This window comes from Thermobia domestica, chromosome 1 (assembly GCF_964235325.1).
Source record: "Thermobia domestica chromosome 1, izTheDome1.hap1.1, whole genome shotgun sequence".
NCBI lineage: Eukaryota > Metazoa > Arthropoda > Insecta > Zygentoma > Lepismatidae > Thermobia > Thermobia domestica.
In genome coordinates, this window is record NC_137454.1 from 141,848,003 (window position 1) to 141,870,668 (window position 22,666).

Consider the following 22,666-nt stretch of genomic DNA (forward strand, 5'->3'; position numbering starts at 1 on the left):
TGAAATGTGCAAGTATAATTTCTTATGTAAGACTTGGCAGGTAACAGTATAACTTTTGAAGTGATGAGTCTCGATGTTGTCCGATAACTAGTTGTTGTGCCCGAGCCTTCGACCCGCAGTACACTATAGATTGAAATCTTGCCTAACCGTTGTGCAAATTAAGTTATTGATATTGGGAGAAGGGGAATAATATGAGGCCCAGCTGGACATGGTCTGACGGTGCAATAATTCAGAATGAGACAATGATACTCCCCAACGTGCAGAAGTGTGATAACTGGCAGCAGTATTAAAAAAGTAATTTGTTATATCAACAAACTTAGTAACAGTAACTAAATTAACAATATGTTGCCTGAAAACCAACCGCAACCAACTTTTAAACAATTTTTGTCCCCCGCTTTGTTTTAGATGGCATTTTTTTTTTTTTTTTTTTTTTGGCAGGCATACGTAATAAATTCTAGTATTTTAGCTCTAAATAAAGATCTATTAGTAAAATCTATATTTTTTAAAATTTCAACTATAGGTAAGAGAAAGGGATTTTCCAAGAGATGGGTGACCAGTTTTTTAAATATATATAGTGGTAGTTGTGAATATAAAATTAAAGACAAAATGAATAGTTACATCTTTCATTTCGGAATACAGCTAGCACGTTAAAATTATATGGAAGGACAATAAACCAGTGGACTCTGCTAATATACTCAAACTTTTTATCACTAAACTTGGCTTAAGCAAGCAACTAACTTCTGTTAGTTTTTTTTTTTTTTTTCGGGGTATTATCAGAGGCGGACTGGGCCACCCGGAAATTTCCGGGTGGACCCTGCCCTCTGTAAAATCACTTAAGATATTGCTCGATCAGTTATAACTAATTCAAAACTCCGTTCTTGTTCATAGTAACTAGTGGCGTAACTAACGGGTCCGCAGTGCTAGCGAAGGAGGAGGCACAAGGGAAAGGGGCCCCCTGACCAACCCGTAGCCTTGTTTGTTGAAAAATCAATACGACAATTAAAAAATCTCAAAAATACACGTAAGTTATTAGTTGAAAAATGTAATCTTGTCTATAATTTGTGTGTTCAATAATGTGTTGTGCAATCGATAACATATAAATAGCATAAAGCTGATTCTCCCATGATAAGGAAACCGTGTTTGACATGGAGTTTTTGGATGCAAGTGGTGGCGATAAATAATGATCACCTGAGCACAACGGTGATGTCAGAAAACGGGTCCGATGCTCCAGAAATCGGGCCCCTAAGTTTCAAGCTTATGTCCCTTCTGTGCACCAATGAAATACGTAGTTCTTGGACGTGGGAGGTGGCAATGGAAAGGTCATGGTCCACTGAGCACAGCGGTGATGTCACAAATTGAGCCCGGGGCCTGACGTCCTCAGATATTGGGCTCCGAAAGTATAGGGTCGGGTCCCTTCTATTCACCAATGAAGCGTGGAGTTTTTGGACATGGGTGATTACAATGGAAAGGGTCGGTTTTCTCTGAACACACCGGTGATGTCGTAAATCTGGCCCGGGACCCGAAGCCCAAGAAATCGGGCCCCGAAGGATGTTCCTGCTTTATTATCTATGCTTTTTGCTATCAAAAGTAAGTTTGCTTATTATCCTGACTGAATGTTATTAACTCAACATTACAAAACAATACTGTTGGGGTTGACAATGACAGAAGTAGTAGGTTAGTAATTTGATGGTGCTGGGAGCGCGGTGGCTCAATAGTAGAGCATTTACCTCCGATTGGGGTCCCAGGTTCGATCGCAGCTCACGCAGTGTGGACTTTGTGGTGGACAAACACCGTGCTCGTGAGTTTTCTCGAGTTTTCCCGTTTCCTCCCACTTTCTTCATTCCATTATTTCACTCATTTCTTATCATCACCGTCTCCTTTAGCCTAACCGGCATAAGCATGGGACGTAAAACTTAAAAATTTCATTTCATTTTTTCATTTCGAATATAGTTATGTAATCCTGAAAATTCACTTCTCATATTGTAGGCACCATCAAATGAGAATAAGTGAAATGAACTCTTTCAGTTTTACGTCCCACATTTCAGGCCACCACCACTTTTCAGGCCAACTATTGCAGGACAGAACTTGGACTTCACACATCGTTAGTACTTCGTTAGTGCCCGTTAGTGCCGCAAAACCCATCGTTAGTGCTGCTAAAATAACGTCTCAATTTTTAAGTCACTATTGGCCTGCTAACTTCATGCCAATGAACTTGGCAGGCCACCTATGGCAAGCAAGAATTTCTATTTCACACATTGTTAGAGCTTCTTTAGTGCTCGTTAGTGCCACAAACTCCATCGTTAGTGCTACAAAAATAACGTCCCAATTTTTAATAGTCACTACTGGCCTGCTAACTTCATACTAATGAACTTGGCAGGCCACAATTTCGATTTCACACATTGTTAGTACTTCGTTAGTGCTTCTTAGTGCCGCAAACCCATCGTTAGTGCTACAAAAATGTCTGTTTTTAATCGTCACTATTGGTGAGCTAACTTCATGCCAATAAACTTGGCAGGCCACAATTTCGATTTGACACATTGTTAGTGGTTCGTTAGTGCTCGTTAGTGCTACAAAAATAACATTTCAATTTTTAGCCGTCACTCTTGGCCTTCTAATTTCTTGCGAACAAGCCAACATATCAAAATCACCCCATAAACGAAATTGCAGATTCGAGTGGCGTTAGTGCTCTTTAGTGCTATAAACATTAACATTACTGCTTCTATATATAGTTTTTTTTTGGGTAACAGGATGGGCCCGTTTCATGAAGCTGACAAGCCACTTATGGCAGATCACGATTTCAACTTCACATACCCTTAGTACTTAGTGTTCATTAGTGCCGTATGTCTCATCGTTAGTGCTGCAAAGACAACGGATATATATATCCATTTTCCACACCTAGTCGACACGCCGCACAGAACTAACAGCGGACCACGATCTCGATTTTACCCATCGTTAGTGCTTCATAAATATAGCCTACAATTTTGAAGAAACAATTATTTTCCTGCTAACTCGTGCCAGCAGACCAGAGACAAAACATACTCCAGACCACAATTTCTATTACTCCCATGATTAGTGCTTCGTTAATGCTCGTTACTAAAGGATATCGCATCGCTAGTGCTCTACAGATAACGGCTACATATTTTCAATAAAACCTTATTGGCCTGCTAACATCGTGCCAGCAGGCCAGGGACGAAATCTGCGACAGATGATACCCGTCATTAGTGTTTCGTTAGTACTCGTTACTGCTGAGTATATCATTAGTGCTCTATAGATAATGGCTACATGCTTTAAATAATGGCTACATAATGGTTTAAAAAAAGCCATTAATTTCCTACAGCATAATGCCAACTGACAACGGACGAAATGTACGACAGAACACAATTTCGATTACACCCGTCATTAGTGCGTCGTTGGTACTCGTTAGTGCTCCACAGATAACGGCACATTTTTAAGAAGGCATTATTCGCCTGCTAACTTAATGGCAGCAGACCAGGGGAAATGTACGACAGAACACAATTTTTATTACACCCGTCATTAGTGCTCGTTATTGCGGTATATCTCATCGTTAATCCCACAGATAACGGCTACATTTTTAAAAGATCCATTTTGCCCTTCTAATTTCATGCCAACACGCCACGCACGAAACCTACAGCAGACCACAATTTTGATTTTATCTATCATTAGTGCTTCGTTAGTACTCATTAATGCTGTATATCATATCGTTAGTGCTCGACATATAACAGCTACATTTTTTAGAAACCATTATTTGTCTGCTAACTTCGTTACAACAGACCAGGAACGAAACCTGTCGCTAATAACAATTTAATTTACAGCCGTCCTTAGTGCTTCGTTAGTACAGCATATTGCATCGCTTCCGTTCCACATATAACGACTGCGGCTAGGTCGTTACTGCTTTGATATGCCGTATACACCATCATTAGTACTGACATATAATGCCTATTTTTTTAAAAACCCATTATTGGCCTTCCAACTTCCTACCAACAGACCTGGCACGACACCTATATCAGACAGAATTCAATTTCACTCATCGTTAGTGATTCATTAGTGCTCGTTAGTTCCGCAAACTTCAACGTTAGTGCTCCACACCTATATATATATATATATATATATATATATATATATATATATATATATATATATATATATATTTTAAAAACTTCATTACTGGCCTACTAACTTCATGTCAAATGGCAGACCAATAATGAAGTTAATAAGCCAATAATGAATTTGTTAAGCGATATAGGTGTTTTAGGGATGCGCACGAGACAAGATTTGAGACTGTCTCGACTCGAATTTTGTCAGGAAAATTCTGTCTCGACTCGACTCGAACGCATCCCTAGGTGTTCTCTGTGGAGCACTAACGATTAAATTTGCGCAGCTAACAATGTGTGACGTTGAAATTGTGGTCTGAAGTTGGTATCGTCCCAGGTCTATTGGCAGGAAGTTAGAAGGTCAATAATGGGTTTTCAAAATATAGGCATTATATGTGAGCACTAATAATGATGTATGCGGCATATGGAAGCATTAACGACCTAGCCGTAGCCGTTATCTGTGGAGGAGTAACGATGCAATATGCTTGAATAACAAGCACTAACGACAGCTGTAAATGAAATCGTTATTAGCAGCAGGCTTCGTCCTTGGTCTGTTGTAGCGAAGTTAGCAGACAAATAATGGTTTCTAAAAAATATAGCTGTTATGTGATTAGTATCAAGTTGGCTCCACCACTTTTGGACGGAGAAAAAAATAATGCCATTCGTTTGTGCTACGTTAGTACTGGTTAGTGCCCAAATTTCACGTGCGGGGCTAACTTTAGAGACGTAGCATTTTTCATTTTGTAAAATTGAGGCCAAATTTAAAAACACTAATGACCACTATTGTAATGGTTACTACTTCGTTAGTGGGACTTATTGCAGAACTCCCAACATTAGTGCTTCAATAGTATGGACGCTATAAAATAAAACTTAGGGGATGCTAACTACACGCTAGCTCTTCCCTACAAAAACATTCACGATGAGAAGCACTAATGTTCGGAGTTGGTGTACTAGCAATCACTAACGATTGGACTAGAAGAGATCATTACTGCCTTTGAACTTGGCGAGAATTTAACCAATAGAAAAACTAACATGTTTTTCTTTTGGGAGTTCCGTTACCTATAATTGGCTATATCTACAACAATAACGATGCACTATGATATGAAGCGCATATGTGTGATGGTTAAAAATACGTTTTACGTGACGAAAAAAAAAAGTTCAAACTATATTTATGCGAGTCGTCCGTGCATTTAAGGCATCTACATATAGCAGGCATGTTTTTGCAATTTTCTGTTGGCTTTTTTTTTTTTTTTTGCACAGGCGCGGGAAATTTTCTGCTATCTCATCGCAGATCGCGGCATGTACTGCTATCGGGGCGAGGACCCACTGAAATTACCTATCCCACCCAACAATTACTTGAGTTTGTACATTATATATCCACAAACGGGGGCCACGATAGCTTAGTGCTCACTTCTGGTGGGAGAACGACTTCGTACTTTTGGGTTCTTTTTCTTGGGGTGTTCTCCCACATTCTTGTTCCACCAATTTTTAATAATCATTCAATTTCGTTAATCCGTCTTTAGCCTAAAGGGCACAACGATTGGACCTAACATTGGAAATTCATTTAATTTTATTTTCAAATATATTGATATTTTGCTGCTGAACTGCTTATATCTTGCCCGGTGTTTGTTTATAGTCATTCGTAATATCATAATGTAATTGCCTTCATATTTCCCTGGCAGTCGTGATTTCTATTTTCAGGGTTAAGTGTTCACATGAGTGTGTACATTGTGCTGTCGCACCGCTCAATAATTGTTATTCAGGAATTGAATGTGTGTCAAGGTCGTTTGTTATGGAAGCGAAAGCTTTACCTTAAATGGCTAGTGTGTACTACATTACGTCATATAAACATTAGTTTTATTGAGTTCATTGCATGTAATGCACATAGTTTGTGCAGGTAGAGTTGCTACATGATAGCTTTATGTATTGAACTGTTTTCTGTATTGTCTAAGGGATGATAAAGATCAGGGAAATGTTTGTATTTTCCGTTAGACGATGTTACGTATTTTTCATTGTTTGTCTTACACGTTCATTCATATGTGCATTCCGAGATCTCTGAAAAATAATTGTATCTACTGTATATCCCTTTTAAACTTTCTCGGCATACCAAGGAAATATTGAATCTAACAAGGAATCTTCATTACTGAAAGGAAGATGGATCCTTTCTTAAGGATTGACCTGAATTTTTTGAAATCTTTTAATATAATAGTTTTAATAAGTATATTTTAGATTTCCTTTACATAAAATTAAGAGAGAGAAGTATTTTCTAATTGTTGATAAAATGTAATTGGGAATTTCAGCCAATTAGGCAAGATCAGAATTAATTTAGCACTGTTCAAAATTAGACACCGTTGTTGGAAATACTGAAATTCCTCTCCTTACTTCGTGGAATGTATAGAAGGCAGAAAATTAGGTGAAATGGCTAGTATTCTTTCAAATTCTCTTAGTTGACTGATCGACGTTCTTTTCTGTAGTAGTAGTAGTAGTAGTAGTAGTAGTCCCACGTTTCTTTAATGTAAATACAGGACGTGCGTTGAAAGAAAAAGTTACATGATATTTACCATATTTAAAGTTACTTATGTAAAATATATTTTAACATATTTAATAACTTTAACTCCATAGGGTACTTTCTAACATTGATATTTAACAACTGCCTTCATTAATACATTTATTTGTTCAATTGGCATGTCTCAACGGTTGTTCCTTTTGGACCACATTGTTACCAAATTTACCTCACTTCATATTCAAAATCACAAAAACGCTGTAATATAACAGTTCTTTCATGAAGTCAGCACAGTGAGGAATACCTTCTTTGGAGTGACCTAGTGATGAAAACAAAGGGTTTCTAATTAAAATCCCGGTACGTTTTTACAACATAGAAATCCGTGTTGCCACGTTTGGCCTAATCCTCGTTTCGCCTAACCAATTATCTGGCACTTTCACGACAGATAAATGATAAGATTTGTGTCCGCCATTTTAGGCGAAATAAGGATCCTCGTTTGGCCTAATCCTCGTTTTGCCTAAAACGATGGACTATAAAAAAAATCGCGGAAACAAAATTGGAGGGAAATTACAAGAGAAAATTCCCTAGAAGTATTAAGAAATGCAAAATATATAGTTTCACCAATAACTAACTAACTAACTCTATGGCCTATAGAACCCGGAGGTTCAATGCCGCGTTCACAAAAGCTCTCCATTGACTTCTATCCTTAGCTAACTGCATCCAGTTTCTACTTTGTATTCCAATCTCTGCGAGATCCATCTTAATATTGTCCTCCCATCTGCGCCTAAGTCTTCCTAATGGTCGTTTTCCGATTGGTCTTCCAGTCAAGACTTTGAAAGCGTTTCTACTTTCTTCCATCCTAGCTACATGACCTGCCCACCCGAGCCTCCTAAATTTGGTGATCCTAAGAATGTTTAGTAAACCGTATAAATTATGTAGTTTCTCGCTATGAAATTTCCGCCATTCCCCATTTCTGTTCTTCTTGGGTCCGAATATTCGTCTCAGGATCTAGTTCTCAAATACTTTCAGTCTATGTTGTTCCCTCAGAGTAAGTGACCATGTTTCGCAGCCATACAAAACAACAGGCATGATTATCGTTTTGTATATTTTAAGCTTCAAATTCCTCGACAGAATTCGCGACGACAAATGATTTTGAACCGAATAGTAACACGAATTCCCTGCTTTTAGTCGACATTTAATTTCTCCGTGAATATGATTTTCCTTGATTCTAGATATTTGAAATTATCCACTTTATCAAAAGTATTATTTAATATTTTAACGCATCCATAATTTGCTGTATTCTGGTCCCGAGTATAGTTTCAAACGAGGATAGTTTCACAATGAAAATAGAAAGTAGTTGATTAAGAAAATTCAAAATGTAATGCATTGGGACGACAAAAGCATAAGTGAAGCAGAGACGTATAAAAAACTACTAGGATATGAAGAATACTTGTTTATCTGGAGCTCCTTTCCTATGTGTTCGTGCACAGCTGACTTTAATGTACTTCAGAACATTTTGCAATAAAGAACACAAATACTGAAAGTAGTGAAAGAGCTTTGAAATCATTTCCTACGTTTGAGTAAATACTGAAAAATAGTTAATGTCTTGTGAAATATACTTGCTAAAAAAAAGCCTTTACAGTAGATTATGTGACTAAATAATTACATAAACAATAGATACATTTGAAAAAAACTTTGAGTTTAACGTCCCACAATTATGCCCTTCAGGCTAAGGGAGACGAAATAGATACATTTGAATTGAATGAAATACCACGCTCAAGCGCACCTTACAAACATATTGCCAGCGGAGTGATTTGGCACAAATCACATTCCGATTAAAGTTGTCCATTGTTATGAACTAATTCAGATACTTCTTGTCAGATCTATCTCAATATATTTACTAATTTTATATTAATTAAAATTATAATGAATCACAATAGCATCACTTATAATGCATGAACAGTTTTTTTAATAAAGTGTTGAAGCTGATATTGTGAAAGAATGTGTATTTGTACTGTCGCCCACATTAAAGACTGACAGTGATTGATCTATTATTGATTAATTGATTTTATATCGACACCAACGGAGCACAAGAGCCATTGAGAGAGCAAGGAGCCGAGCCTGTGGACATCAGTCTTGATCATCGAGAAGTGTCAGCTTTTGATCCCATACGTCGAAATGAAGGTATTCCTATCAATATCCTAATCACCTTCCCTCACCCAGTCTCTCTCTTCTAAGAAATCCTTCTGCAAATTCATTTCTGGATAGTTATGCCTTTTCTTCAGAGGATAGCTGTCCGATCTTAGTACCTGTCTAGAGCTAGAATTCCCATTTTTTTTTCTTCTTACGGCTAGCGTGTAAGAGGTGTTTTTGCCGATTTTTCCTCCCTCTTACTCACCCTTTTCAGTATGAAATCCTCAGCAAAACCCACAATAAAATATCTTCTACATCCACATAAGAACGAAACAAACAGAAATGTAAAATACATACTCCGGTTTATACTCACGCAAACTATATTTCCTTTAAGAAATTGTTTAGCAGTAAGTATTATTTAACAATATCAGATATTTGAAAACAAACTACAAACTATAACACTCATGTTTAAACGAAATTAGTAACAGGAAATAAACTACGTGTAACTTATTATTTTTCTCTCATCTCAAATATAGCCACTATACACACTGTGAAAGCATTAAATTTAAATGAGAGGCATATCTAATAAGCTGTCCTCAAAATGGTAAGGAAAAATAACCTAACACAACTCTCAAAGCATTTTCTAAATTACAAATTAGTTATGGTTAAATCAAATATTTCTCAGTTGTTCATATAGTAGGGAACATTCTTTCCAAATTTCCCTCCAGTTTTATTTCCGCGATTTTTTTTATAGTCCATCGTTTTAGGCAAAACGAGGATTAGGCCAAACGAGGATCCTTATTTCGCCTAAAATGGCGGACACAAATCTTATCATTTATCTGTCATAAAAGTGTCAGATAATTGGTTAGGCGAAACGAGGATTAGGCCAAACGATGCAAGATCTAGAAATCACAGTTTAATTGGACCTTCCCAGTAACTTACTATTAGGAAACTAATTTTAAAAAAATATTTTTTTCTCTCGCCACCATCCTAGCTTCACTGGGTTTATTCCTTGTTGTGAGGTCGTTGAAATCAAGCTGCGCTCGGTCTTGTACGTACTTGACTGGATGATCATTGGGGTAATATATTGATGAAACATTCACTTACCGTCGTGAGGACAACTAGGGAAGTGTTTGATTGAAAGTAGTAGCAAACTCTGGTCAGAAACAATGATAATGAGACTCGCGTTGTTATGGCCACACATCTCCAATTTCAAATTTCGGTTTAAATCGTTTGGAGCTTTGTGCTTGGAGTTACATATTTCGTTTGTTTCCTTACAGTATGACTAGTGGCGGCCGGTGGATTGTGGTTTCGGGTGTTGTAGTACGAACAGTCAGAGACAGAAGATATAAACTGGACTCATTGATTAATCAGCATAACTCTAGATGCAAATACTATGACATGTGAAATTAAATAAAATTACATTTTTCAAAAATTAAAAAAAAAAAAAAAAAAAAAAAAAAATGCAGAACATTTTATCCGATTAGTCATCTTATTTAATTAGTAAGTCAATTCTCCTTTCCTTGATTGGATCAAATCTGCCTAACACACGCTAGTTGAACTCTGGTATTCTTACTGTCAGGTCTTTGTCGATGGAAAGCATAACCAATGGCGATAACTTTTTTTTGGAACATTCCTTGAAAGTGTAAATTCTTTTCGATGTGGAAAAACGCCCTTCTCCTTTTGCTGACGCCATAGGTACAGTTAATATTAATTTCAGAAGCATTGTAGATTCACTAAATAATTTTTCTAGATTATTGCGAACAATTCATTCTAGCAAACCCAATCCCTGAGAGTGATCCAAATTCCTCTGCAGCGTAGACTGAAAATAGTTCATGGCAGAGATTAGTGTTATAAAAGACGTAAATTGAACACGCTTTATTCACAGCTTATCTAGGAAAATTTAAATAAATTGTGGAAATGTATCTAGTGCAAACAACATTGCTGCCGTGAGATGTCCTGTGAATTTAAACCGGATTTTTTTCGAACAGACTCCTGAATTAATATGATCCTGATAATGACTCCTGGACAGACTCCTGAATTGCCCTTGACTTGTTTTGTCCAACTAGTAAGCCTTAATTGCAAGTTTTTCCTGCGCATTTTTTTTTATTGTAAGTTATTTACAGAAGTCATGATATAGAATCCATTCAGAATTTGTAGATTATTTACAGAATTAGAGCAGACACAATGCAAGTAAATCTAATCACTAAAACAGCTGATACAAGAGAGGCATATGAATCGCGAATGTCACATATACACCAACACACACGCACATGCGTAAAAGAAAAGCTACATTTCAAATCATCCGTCTTGGTTGTAAACAATGCACAATGTGCATGAGGCGAAAAATTGCTTATCAATGTTTTGGAAAACAAACTTCGAAATCCGCTAGATGTAGGAGCAGCAAGTATACCTAACAGAAGCCAAAAGTCGAAGAAAGTCAAAACAAACAGCATTCCCAGTTTTCCACCGAGAAATGTTTGCTGGGAGAGGTCCAAAGTATTTAAGTTGTCCAATACGTGTATGTAATATTGAACCTGTCTTATTCTGCACCCGAAAAGACGATAAGTAATTCTTAATTACTGTTACCAATATTCTTAGGGAAAAAATGATAGAATGATTATTTTTATAAGAAAAGAAAGAGTACATGATGATACGTAAAATAAAATATTTAGCCTACATCAATCACTTCTCCTTTAAACAAGTATAGCTCGTAAAAAAGTCTGCAAATGTTAGTCGAATTTCGACATTTTTGGGAGGTCTGGATCCGATGGAACCCCCTCGTGGTTGCGCCCATGAGCATTGTTAACTAGTCCCAAATTCAATGTGACGTTTCCCATCATACAGTTTTATGTGGAAAGTTATCAAGAATATACAATACACTTATTTTATAAAAGAAATATATATATATATATATATACTAAAATACTATCCACAGAGGAGGGATTCTATATATTGGTTTACTAATATTTGGTTCACAAATTACTGTACGAAATGCCTTCATTATCCTTATAAGATAAGAATTAACTTGTAAGTGCGCGTCTACTTTCATTTGTTTTCTGTCCTATTACATATTTCTTTCTTTCTCTGTAATTCTGCAATCATGTTTTTAAATTGTCATTATATTGGTTTGCTTCAGTATAGACCCGTAATTTAAAAATATGAATACACAAAAATAAATTATGTTTGTTAATTGGTAGTGAAATCAAATTCAGAAATCTTATTTAGTGCAAAAATCCTCCTCGTTCATTGAAAACCGTGCCGCGTTGCAGAAGCACTGCAACGACCAGACACTTTGACTTGAGATAAGGAAAAAGAGACTTAACATTCGCTCCAATTGCCGTGCTGTAGAAATCTGGTCGTTGTATGCTCGCTGCAACGCAATATAAATTAGATTGTTTTTCACTTTTTAAAAGGGATTAACGGGACGAACAGTTATAGAAGTGAAAAATGTTATTTAAAGTATATATGAGAGTTATTAGAAAGTATTTTTTTCTGTTCTTTACTACTACTGCTAATAATATTTTTCTTGTAATACTTGGGTCGTTGCGCAACGCTGCAACACTTACATTATCCGCCACTGAGTATGACATGTCGAGTGTATGTGGTATCAGTACTCATACAGGTTGAACATAATACACAAGTTTATTGGGGTAGATAACATTGTTTAGTTCAATGTATTTGATGCTTCAACATACAAAATTTTGAATATTTGGTATGCGATTAACTTCTTTAAAACGATTGTGTGAGTGGTGATACAAGACTTTTGTTCTAATTTAGGATGTTTTAAAGTACTTTTCCGCCATTCGTTTTACTGCCTCGTGCTATCACTTGTATATAGAAATATTCTTTCTTTTTGCACGCAGTATTAGCTTCAAAATATGTTGTTCTTGGTTCGATTTTTTTTTTCATTTCTGGGGGGGGGGGGTCAAATGATCCAATATCTAGTTAGATCATAAATACTAACACAAGTTTGAATGTGAATAACACAGAGTATTGACACCAAGCAATTTGTGGTCATGTTTTACAGTGATATGTTGTACAACTGACGTATGAATCATTTTCGAAATGTCCCCCTTGGCCTTGATGCAGGCACGAAGTCGGTCCAACCACTGGTCAATGGCATAACGCACCACGTCCATGGGAAAATTGTTCACTGTTCGGGTCAAGGATTGTTTCAGACTGTCGACAGATGGATGCCGTTTATGGCAGACCTTTGCTTGAAGAACTGTCAAAACTTTGTAATTCAGCGGGTTAAGGTCCGGGCTGCTAGGCCAGTCAGCGGTAGAAATGAAGTCGGGGACGTTCCGTGCCAGCCAGTCCAGGGTTGTTTTCGCTTTGTGGCCTGGAGCGGAATCCTGCTGGAAGGTCCACCTTTCTCCAGGGAACATGGTAGCAGACAGTGGTTTCACTATAGGTGTTAGTACTGTGTCCTGGTACACCTTGGCTGATGTTTTAACACTTAGTTCGCAAAAATGTAGCTGGGTTGTGCCTGAGTAGCTCACTTCCCACCCAACCATCACTGAGTCAGGATGATGTGCCCTCTGAACCCTTGGAGTTTCCTCAGCAACTGCAGTAGGAGCTTCTGTGCAGATTGTTGGCGTAACGCCGCAACAGTCTCTTTGATTTAAGGACTCTGTGCGACATTAATGTTTGGGTCAGAAAGTGACCAGTCCGCCTCTTATACGCCCGTAGATGTAGGTCACTCTTGAGCACACGAGACATGGAATTCATCTCAGCAGCCATCACACTTTGTGTTCGAACAGGATGTCTTCGAATTCTTGCTGCGACTGCTTTCTGGACTTGCGGGGTTCGTACCGTGCTACGGATTAGCCGAGAAAACCCGACAGCCATAGTCGAGTGGTCTGCGGCATTGGGCTGTAAATCGTTTGCTGTGAATGTTTTGGATTCAAATCGCGCTTCGGGCATAGGTGTTTTTAACTGTCCTCGTTTACTTCTATGTCTGTGTGGTGTCGTACTGGTTACAGTGTAATCCGTGCAAAGCGTTCAACAGGTTAAATAATCTGATAAAAAGCTGTTATATATATACACAGTGGTTAGCGCGTGCCTTCGGTGCCCGTGGTCATAGGTTCAATTTCCGGAGAGGCACTCAACAATTTCGATGTTGACCTAGCATCGTGAGGACAATTGGGGAGTTATCTTAAGTAAGAAGTAGCGGACTCCAGTCTAGAAAACCGACATTAGGGACTTCGAGTGTCGATGCGTTGACTACACATTCCCACTTTGAACGTAAGCTCGCTGGTAGGAACCAAAGGACTGTCGTGCCAAGAATTTAGTTTGTTTTAATTATTATAAATGCCTTCTTTATTATTAAATTTTATCCAATATTTTCTTTTAAGCCAGTTTGCAAAACTCAGAGCTAGGTACTTGTTTTCTTTTTAATTCATGTTCATAGTTAGCACAACTAATCACTAAGGAAAAACAACCTTTTCAATAAAATTCGCCTCGCGTCTTTCGTAGCTCTAAGTTATTTTTAGCTTTTTTTTTTTTTTTTTTTAAGTTGGAGGGCGGTTTATCATTTTCCCCTCACTTTCCCTATTTTTTTTTTTTCTAGTTTTACCTATGATTCTTTGCACGGACATTGCGCCTATACGCACGTGCTTAGTGTGTTCGTTTACAAAAGCTGGCCATTTTCCTTCCACTATAGAAAGTAAGAGTGCCCTGTATCAGAGAAATATTAATTGACGTATGTGAGTGAGTATATCTGTGATGAAGTCATAATTACTCAGTTTTTGCATCGTACATAGTTTCCTCATCCTCATTAATCTCTTCACTCCCGCTTCCTGAATTCCAGTTCTAGCATTCTTTCTTAATGGGGGACTGATGTCTCATGTAGGCTTATTAACTGTAACATCAGCAATAAAGAAAGTACGGTTTAATTTGCACTAATTTTAAAACATTACGTTAATTAAATAATAATAATAATAATAATAATAATAATAATAATAATAATACGGAGCGAGCTCAGCCTACTTGTTAGGATTCTTGCTTCGCAATTGGATAATACCGGGTTCGAATTCGGAGACCAGCCATCCTGACTGAGGATTTTCCAGGGTTGTTCCTGGGCAAATGCTAGGTAGTACCTTGATGTAAGGCTCTGGAAACCTTCCTTCCATTCTTTTTCCAATGTTTTCATCTGTTGATTACTACAGTGTAAAGTGGCCTCTGAGGATGTATCTGGTAGCTTATAGTAAAAAAACAATAACCCATCTTCACGAAACGTGTGGGTTAATTTAACTACAGCCTTACAGTCCCAATAGATAGCTAAAGTTTTAATATCAATTTCCTGACTTTTAAATACTTTTCATATTGTTTCAGCTTTCAATTTTCTCATGTATGTTCCCACCGAGAATTAAAGAACCTGAGATCACATGAACAAATGCGAATATGTTAAATATTTTTGAACACTTTAATACACAAAACGCTTCAGTGATATGATGCATGGATATGTTTTGGTTACGTCCTGCAATGTATGATTGAAGAAACCTGGAGGGCGAAGAAAAAATAACGGAAATCTCCTTTATATTTACTCCTTCAACAAACTCCCGACCTCAGAAGGGCAAGCCATAAGTTAGGTAATAGTCATACAATGAACACAACCATATCGCTCTCCTGAAATTCTCGTGTGTATGTTTAAAAATCTACTGTTGTTCCACGCCAACCAGTCTATATTTTTTGTTGTGAAAGATATTCATTATTACATTTGTTGATGGTTGGACTCTAGTGAGTCAGAAACTACTATTAATAAAGAGTTTGTTTTGTCTAGTATTCCTGCGATTAGAAGGTCTTATCGAAAAGATATTTCATTTGTATATGAGAAAATAAGAAATTTTATTTTCTAAGAACAAATTAATATTTTCAATGTAAGCAATGTGAATTTCGGATCCGAGATCCGGATCCGAAAATTTTTGGCCATCCCTAGTACAAACCAATCGCAGCTAATTAAGAGTACGAGCGTCAGTTTCCTAAGAGAAAACCTGCTATTAGCAATTCAAAACACCATGGGTTTAAAGGGTTAATAATTATTGGATCCTAATCCTAAGGAGAATTTAATGTGTGTTACTTGCGTTGTTAATTGAACTCGAATATTCGTGTCCAGTTTTAATATTCGTAAAATGTATTAAGATATTTTGGACTCAGATTCACTTTGAGTGTGATGCTTGAAAGCAAGAGCCCTTTCTGAAGTGTTTGTGGTTTCACTTCATCCTTGCTCTGCAGTCATAGCATTCAAGGCGCCTTGTCCTAAGAATGTGTCGTTATATGAACAAAAATAGCTCAAGAAGAGTCTCAGACGGGAGCTTTATCAGGTCCCCAGAACAACTAAAGTAACTCCTTATTCCACGTGCTAATGCCCTCTCATTTTAAGACAAGAGATGTAAAGCTCTTACTGCTGATACAAATATTTATGTAAACCAAACAGTTACAACCCTTGTATTGAAACTGGTTCTGTAGGTACCTATTTTTAACGATCACTTAGTGCTTTTTTAGGTAACTTTTGTTTTGATGCAGAAAGTGCAGGGTTTTTGACATTTTATCAGGTCGAAAGTTCGTGAGTTCTGAGCATCCTGCGTTAGTTCAGTATCTTTGTGTAGAAAGCACTATTGCTCCACTATGTTTTAAGTGCTCGATACCTTTTTCTGTTCTATAAATAAAACTAGTGTTCAATAGTTTTTTTCTTTTGTAGTTACAGAAGTAGATACTGCGTTTTGTTGGGCTAAATGTTCTTGAAATTGACTTAATCACTCAAAAATTGTTGGTGTTACCAAGATCTCAGCAGTTTCTCTCTCTCTTTTTAAAGATTACCTCCAACTTTCGTTACACAATAATTCCATTACTAATATATAGGATAATATTATTATAACTTTGTGGCTGTATGTACTTCAAACTATGAAATTAAAGTAGGTGGTTAACAGTTATAGGTAGATGGACTTTGTTAATACACTTACGACAGGTTTACTTAATTTTATTGTTAGCCTATGTCAAGGAGAATGTTCTTACTTATGAATAAGGTCCAGCTACAGCAGATAGGCCTTTTACTCTTGAAAACGAATCTGTAATTTGCCTCGAGTTTGAAGCAGTCTTCCGATTTTGTAAAGCTCCGAATTTAATTACCCACGTAAACTCTCACTTTCATTTTCTATTGTGTATACAGTATGTTGATGTCTTTAGTATTAATTTACAGAAGTATTGTGTATTTTGATATACGTGAAGTTGCTAAAAGTAATTCAGATCTTCTGGACACGTCATCTGCGTGATTTTGACCAATGCATCTGATTCGAATTTTTGCGTCTTAATAGGAATTGATGGGTATCCAACATACTCGATTAGTTGTATAACATGTAATCTGTAATGCTTACGAGTAGGGATGCGCACGAGACGAGACAGAATTTTCCTGAATTTTCATTAGTTTTACAGCACATTTTAGAGACGAGACTGCCTCAAATCTTGTGTCGTACTCATCCCTACTTACGGGTAGTTTTCGTAAAATCTGCCGTTTTTCGGAATACTCTTATTCCTGTTGACAAATTAACGAAGTTTGCTCTATTTGAACCGTTCAGGTCATGTACAACAGAGTGAACTTCATCAACAGACTAATAGTGTGTGCAATGCCTTGATGAAGATAAGGGAGTATGATCTTTTACGAGATTACAGACGTTAAGTTTTTCTAGCAAAATTAAACTTCCATTAGGAAACTTACTATTAATAACAATAGTAATTAGTAAGAAGGTATTCATTTTGAAATTTGGCCGAAGAAAATAGCTTTTAACTAGTATAAGAAACTTGTTAATCAATGAAGCAAAGTAGTTTCCTACGAGATGCAGTGTGATTGAATTGATACTAAAATTATTGGTAATCTAGGTTGAAAATTTGACTTTTTAAGTTCACTCTGATGAAAATTGATTGATTTTTTTAAAAGAGTAAATGCACCAGTCTTTCACCATTTAAAGATAAATTTTATTTTGAAAACTTTCTAGGCCTACATGCATAATTTGTAATTGTCTTCATACTGTATAATTAAAAGAAATGAATATTCGAGGGCACATACGTAACATTAATAGCTGGAAGATTGAATTAACTCGCTCGAGAAGGATTTTTCATAATTATATGTAAAAATTCAGTAGTCGATCCCTTGTTTCTCTGCAATTTTATGTCCCGCATATTTATGCATTTGAAAAGTCATTACAACTGAAAGTATTAAGAAATTTTCAGTGAATATTATTATATATTTATTTTTTAATAATACCGTACATTTGGCAGACGCATGGGAATCTCATTTGGGAAAATTAATTATTCCACCAATATCAGAGCAGAACTTCTGAGACCGACTGTAGAAACTCTGTTTCAGATTTTGTTTGCAGTTCTTTTGCTGAAAAGCTGTGGTATGCCTATTTAGTGTGTTACTTGAAGTACTACTGAAGGATGAGTAACTACTGGCGCATTTACCATAGGCAATTCAAAACTTTATAAAATTATTCTAAGGTCCAGATACCAATGATATTGGTTTCTCCCTTGTTTAGGTTTTGATCTGGCTACGTTTCATGTTTAAAATTGGAATAAAATGTTGTTGCACCTCCTGAATTAGAACTTCTAAGTTTTCTGAAGTACAAGATAATTCCTCTTAAATTTATTTCTTCCCTCAGAAATTTACAGTATGAATCGAATGAGTTTGAGTGGCCATCGTATATGTGGTATTCCTCCATATCATGCGTGTTCTGAACAAGTTGTATTTGTCATGACTTCAGAAGAGCTTTAGGATGATATCTGTACCAAATTGCCTCATAAATAGGTAGACGCTGAGGTAATTAAAAGATCATAGAGGTCTTCCTGTAATTGCTTTCATTTGACCATTCCATCGCGAATTGCAAGCTCTGCTTTAACCATGTTCATCGACAATCGATTCCTTTCATCACTCCAAAATAACCTTAATAGAACAGAGAAATAGGGCTAGTAAGAGGAAAAATTACCGGACCGCTCGGTAAAATACCGGATGGTTGGTAACCCTCGTGTGAAATCATTCTGATTTCCTAATAAAGTTAGTTTCAAATATTATACTAAACCACATAAACTCTAGTAATTATTACAGTATCAGTTTATGAGAATTACGCTAAAACTTTGAACGATATAACGAATACTTTTTATGTAGAAGTTAATATTCATATAATGTACAATGGAAATTCTGATTATAAAATTCATATGGCATGTTGATTTAATTGTATATCGCACGGTGTTGATGCAATGACGGAAGCGTGACTTTGATAAGGTTCTCTTTTCACATACGAATAGTCACTCTTGTTTTTGTAGGAGACTAGTTAATAGCTGTATAAGGAAAATGTTAAAGTTATACGCATTTCATAGACTGGTTTAGTGTTAAATCAAGTCTTGATCACAATTTAGTGAATGAAAATTATCCGAAACTGCTGCAATGCAGTATACATTGAGATCTGTTTATGAAAGTATTTATTATTGATTGATTGACTTTTTTCTACTAAAATCCAGTTCATACTTTTGGTGCGTTGGAAGGAATAGATATTAAAAAATAATAGGTTAATAATAGTGCCATAGTAGCTTTTAACATGTATGACACACTATATGTGTACAGAAGAACAACTTCTTCTTGTCCGTCATCCCGACCTATGTATTTAAATATATTTACTTGAGATCCTATAAATGTATTTACTTAAGATCCTATCTTTGTATCTGTAAAGTTCCCTCGTTCATTCATTTTATTCCTGGTGATTTTTATTCCTGTCCTCCAATGCTCTTCTCTCTTCTAACGCTTTTTTATTGATATTACCTAAGATAGTATATGTAAACAGCATACAACAATATAGACCAATGTACCTTCAGATAGGATATTTATAACGAGGTTGAATACATATAGACCCAAAGAAAATACTGTAATGTGTATGTAAAAAGTCCTTGCGCCTACTAATACATTGTAACTGTTGTTAAGAACACAAATACGTAAATTTGACATACGTAGTACTAGGAATATCATTGTTGCCAAATTCAGGAATAGACTGAAAATCATCGATAAATTGTATGAACTCTATGAATTAGATATATATGTCTGAATTTTGAAGAAAATGAATGTTCAGATGAAATTGGAACTGAAACAGGTCCTAGGATACATATCAAATACAAAAAATAATTTCGGAAAATGTAATGGACTTAGAATATAAAAATTAAAATAATTCTTTAAGTAATCTGACTCTGACGGTATCTGCTCCGTGGGCCCTGAGCTCCTCTTAATAATATAACTTATTTATAGTCTCAAACATTTGGATGGAAGACGTTAAGTGGACGAAATTGGAGATAATTAGCAGGTTGTTTGTTTGAAACACAAATATTCTTTTAAATTGTGTATTTTATAAAGATGGCAGTTTTTTAAATCTCGATGTTTAGAAGTAGTGAAGTCTTGCTCTTCTCCATTGATGTATGAAAGAAAACGTGGACGGTGGCAGTAAATCGAGTCATCGTGGTTAAATAAGCTCTGCCTATAGAAAAACAGGTAGTTTGAATTGGACATTTCGTACCTAGCTACAGGCTCCACAAGCTGTTACGGTTAAAATCGATTTTCGTTCCTCATTCTGTTGTACTACTGCTTTTTTTTTCTGTATGGAAAGGAAGAAGTGGAATCATCATACAAGGTATACCAAGCATGACTAATTCAGTTTCATTGAATGAGATCAGACATGCATGTGCGTATTGTTGTATATTAGCATTCCGTTGTCCTTCGGTATTGTAGTTTGGTTTACTTCCTCTCACTTTCTTTGTCTCTCGTACATATTATATTAATCGAAATGTATGTATTCGCAAATCTGTATTCAAAAGAAATCCTGATTGACCAACGCCTTGGCCACTGCGTAGCTATAAATTGACATTTGGACAGTGCATAATTCTTTGGAAAAGGGAGACATTCAGGTTTCAATTATTACATGATCAGTATCTCGGAATCCTTTAAGGTTACGGACACGAAATTTTATATTTAAACTTTTAATTTGAAATGATTAAATGATTTCAGCATTTTAAAAATATTTTCTATAAGGGAAGAGATAAGATCACAAGAAAAGATGGAGGGGTATTACAAGAAGTAGTCCGTATTTCGGAATTCCTTATTGTTAGAGGCATGAGGTTTGAACTTTTAATTTATAATGATTAAATATAAGTTTAAGGGGAAATGTCCGTGTTTTGGGTCAAATTTTTCGATTTTTGAAATTTATCACTTTCAGAATCTGCGGTCTTTGAAGTTTCATACCTGGAAGTTTCATGCTCGTACGACATTAAGTTCCCTTTGAGTAATGCAAATTATTGTGTACTTCCGTTGTATTTTGAAGCATCAGTTTTGATGTTTATTCCAGGCTGTTTGATCATTCTATTCTTGTGTAATGATGTAGTAAATATATTTTTGATTGTCGTTCCAAAAAAGAATATACACATCATTTTGCTTACTGTTTACTGTTCTGCGTTCACAGGTCTTTGGTTTCCTTATTACGTCTGTGTTAATAAACTTAGCGCGCCCGAGAAATGTTTGAAAGCCCGCCAAAATTGAGTGGAAGGAGACAGTCAAATAAGCAAGAACGGTTTTATGTTTATCAGTATTTTATTTATTTATTTATTTTTAATGAGAAGATGCAAAGGTGTTCTCAAAAACCTACGTTCCATGCCAATAGATTTTCTAGTTTTGCAACTGGTAATGACTCAAAGAATCACAGGCTGCGTATGAAAATTCAGTGGAATGTGAGTACTAGTAACACAGGGGTGCCCACAAGGGGGTAGGGATGCATTCGAGTCGAGTCGAGTCGAGATTTAAGCCTGTCTCGACTCGTCTCGAGAAAATGTTGTCTCGACTCGTGTCTCGACTCGAAAATATGTTTCTGTCTCGACTCGTGTCTCGACTCGACAGTCTCTGTCTCGACTCGACTCGAATTCGAGTCGAGACGTCTCGAAATTCGAGTCGAGACAAAATGTACGAGTTAAAATATACGCACACATCAGCCAGACCATCATGACTACCTATCTAATTGTCAGTATGTCGACTTTTGGCATGGATAAAAACGGCGACACGTCTTGGCATACACGCAATGATCCTTGGTAGGTCGCTGGAGAGAGCTGGCACCACATGTGCTCACTCAGGTCACCTAATTCCCGTAAATTCCGGGAAGGGGGCGATGTGTTCTGACGTCACGTTCAATCACATCCCACAAGGGACATCACTCAAATGTCCGGCTCCAATTTCAATTAAACTTTTTTTTGCTGATAGAAGGCATATATGCATCATTACTTGTGATGACAAATTTTTGCCATGGTGCATGTTTTCTATTTTTTTTAATAACTTTTAAGAGTTGTGATGTGGTTATTAGAGATTACCACAGAAGTCCCTTACTACCCTTTGTAAACGGAGCGTTAATGAAGAAAAGTGAAGAAAAACCATGTGGATACATATAAGTCCTGGGAGGAACTTGTATGGTAGATATGACCTTGATGGCAGCCATCTTGAAATCTGCCATTTTGAATTAAGGTGTTTTCAAAATGGGAATAGGGTAATATGATACATAATTTCGGGCTAGAATTTAATTAGAAAAATAATGGTGAGGTTAGTTTTAAGATACACCCATTTGGGGGAAAGTTACCGGCATATTAATTGTTTTTACTTACTGTGTGCGTAAGACCCTTCTTACTTTCGTCTCAAGACCTGTAAATCGATCGCAACGGCAGAGCCCGGTTTCGCACTAGTGTTTAGAAATCTTTAAACTCACTTGAGGCAATATTTGTGGATTATTGTATTGTATTTTGCCTTTAATTAAATTTGAACCCACTTCATGATCTTGTGTAAAGTATCACTAAAAGAGAATTTCTGTTTTTATGGAGAACGTAAGCATAGCAATTATAAAAG

General features: G+C 36.4%; 1 protein-coding gene across 3 annotated transcripts in view; it reads left to right on the forward strand.

Annotated features, from left to right (window-relative positions):
• ReepA (Receptor expression enhancing protein A) overlaps positions 1-22,666 on the forward strand; it is a 215,961-nt gene that overhangs the window by 21,723 nt on the left and 171,572 nt on the right. The window lies entirely within an intron of this gene.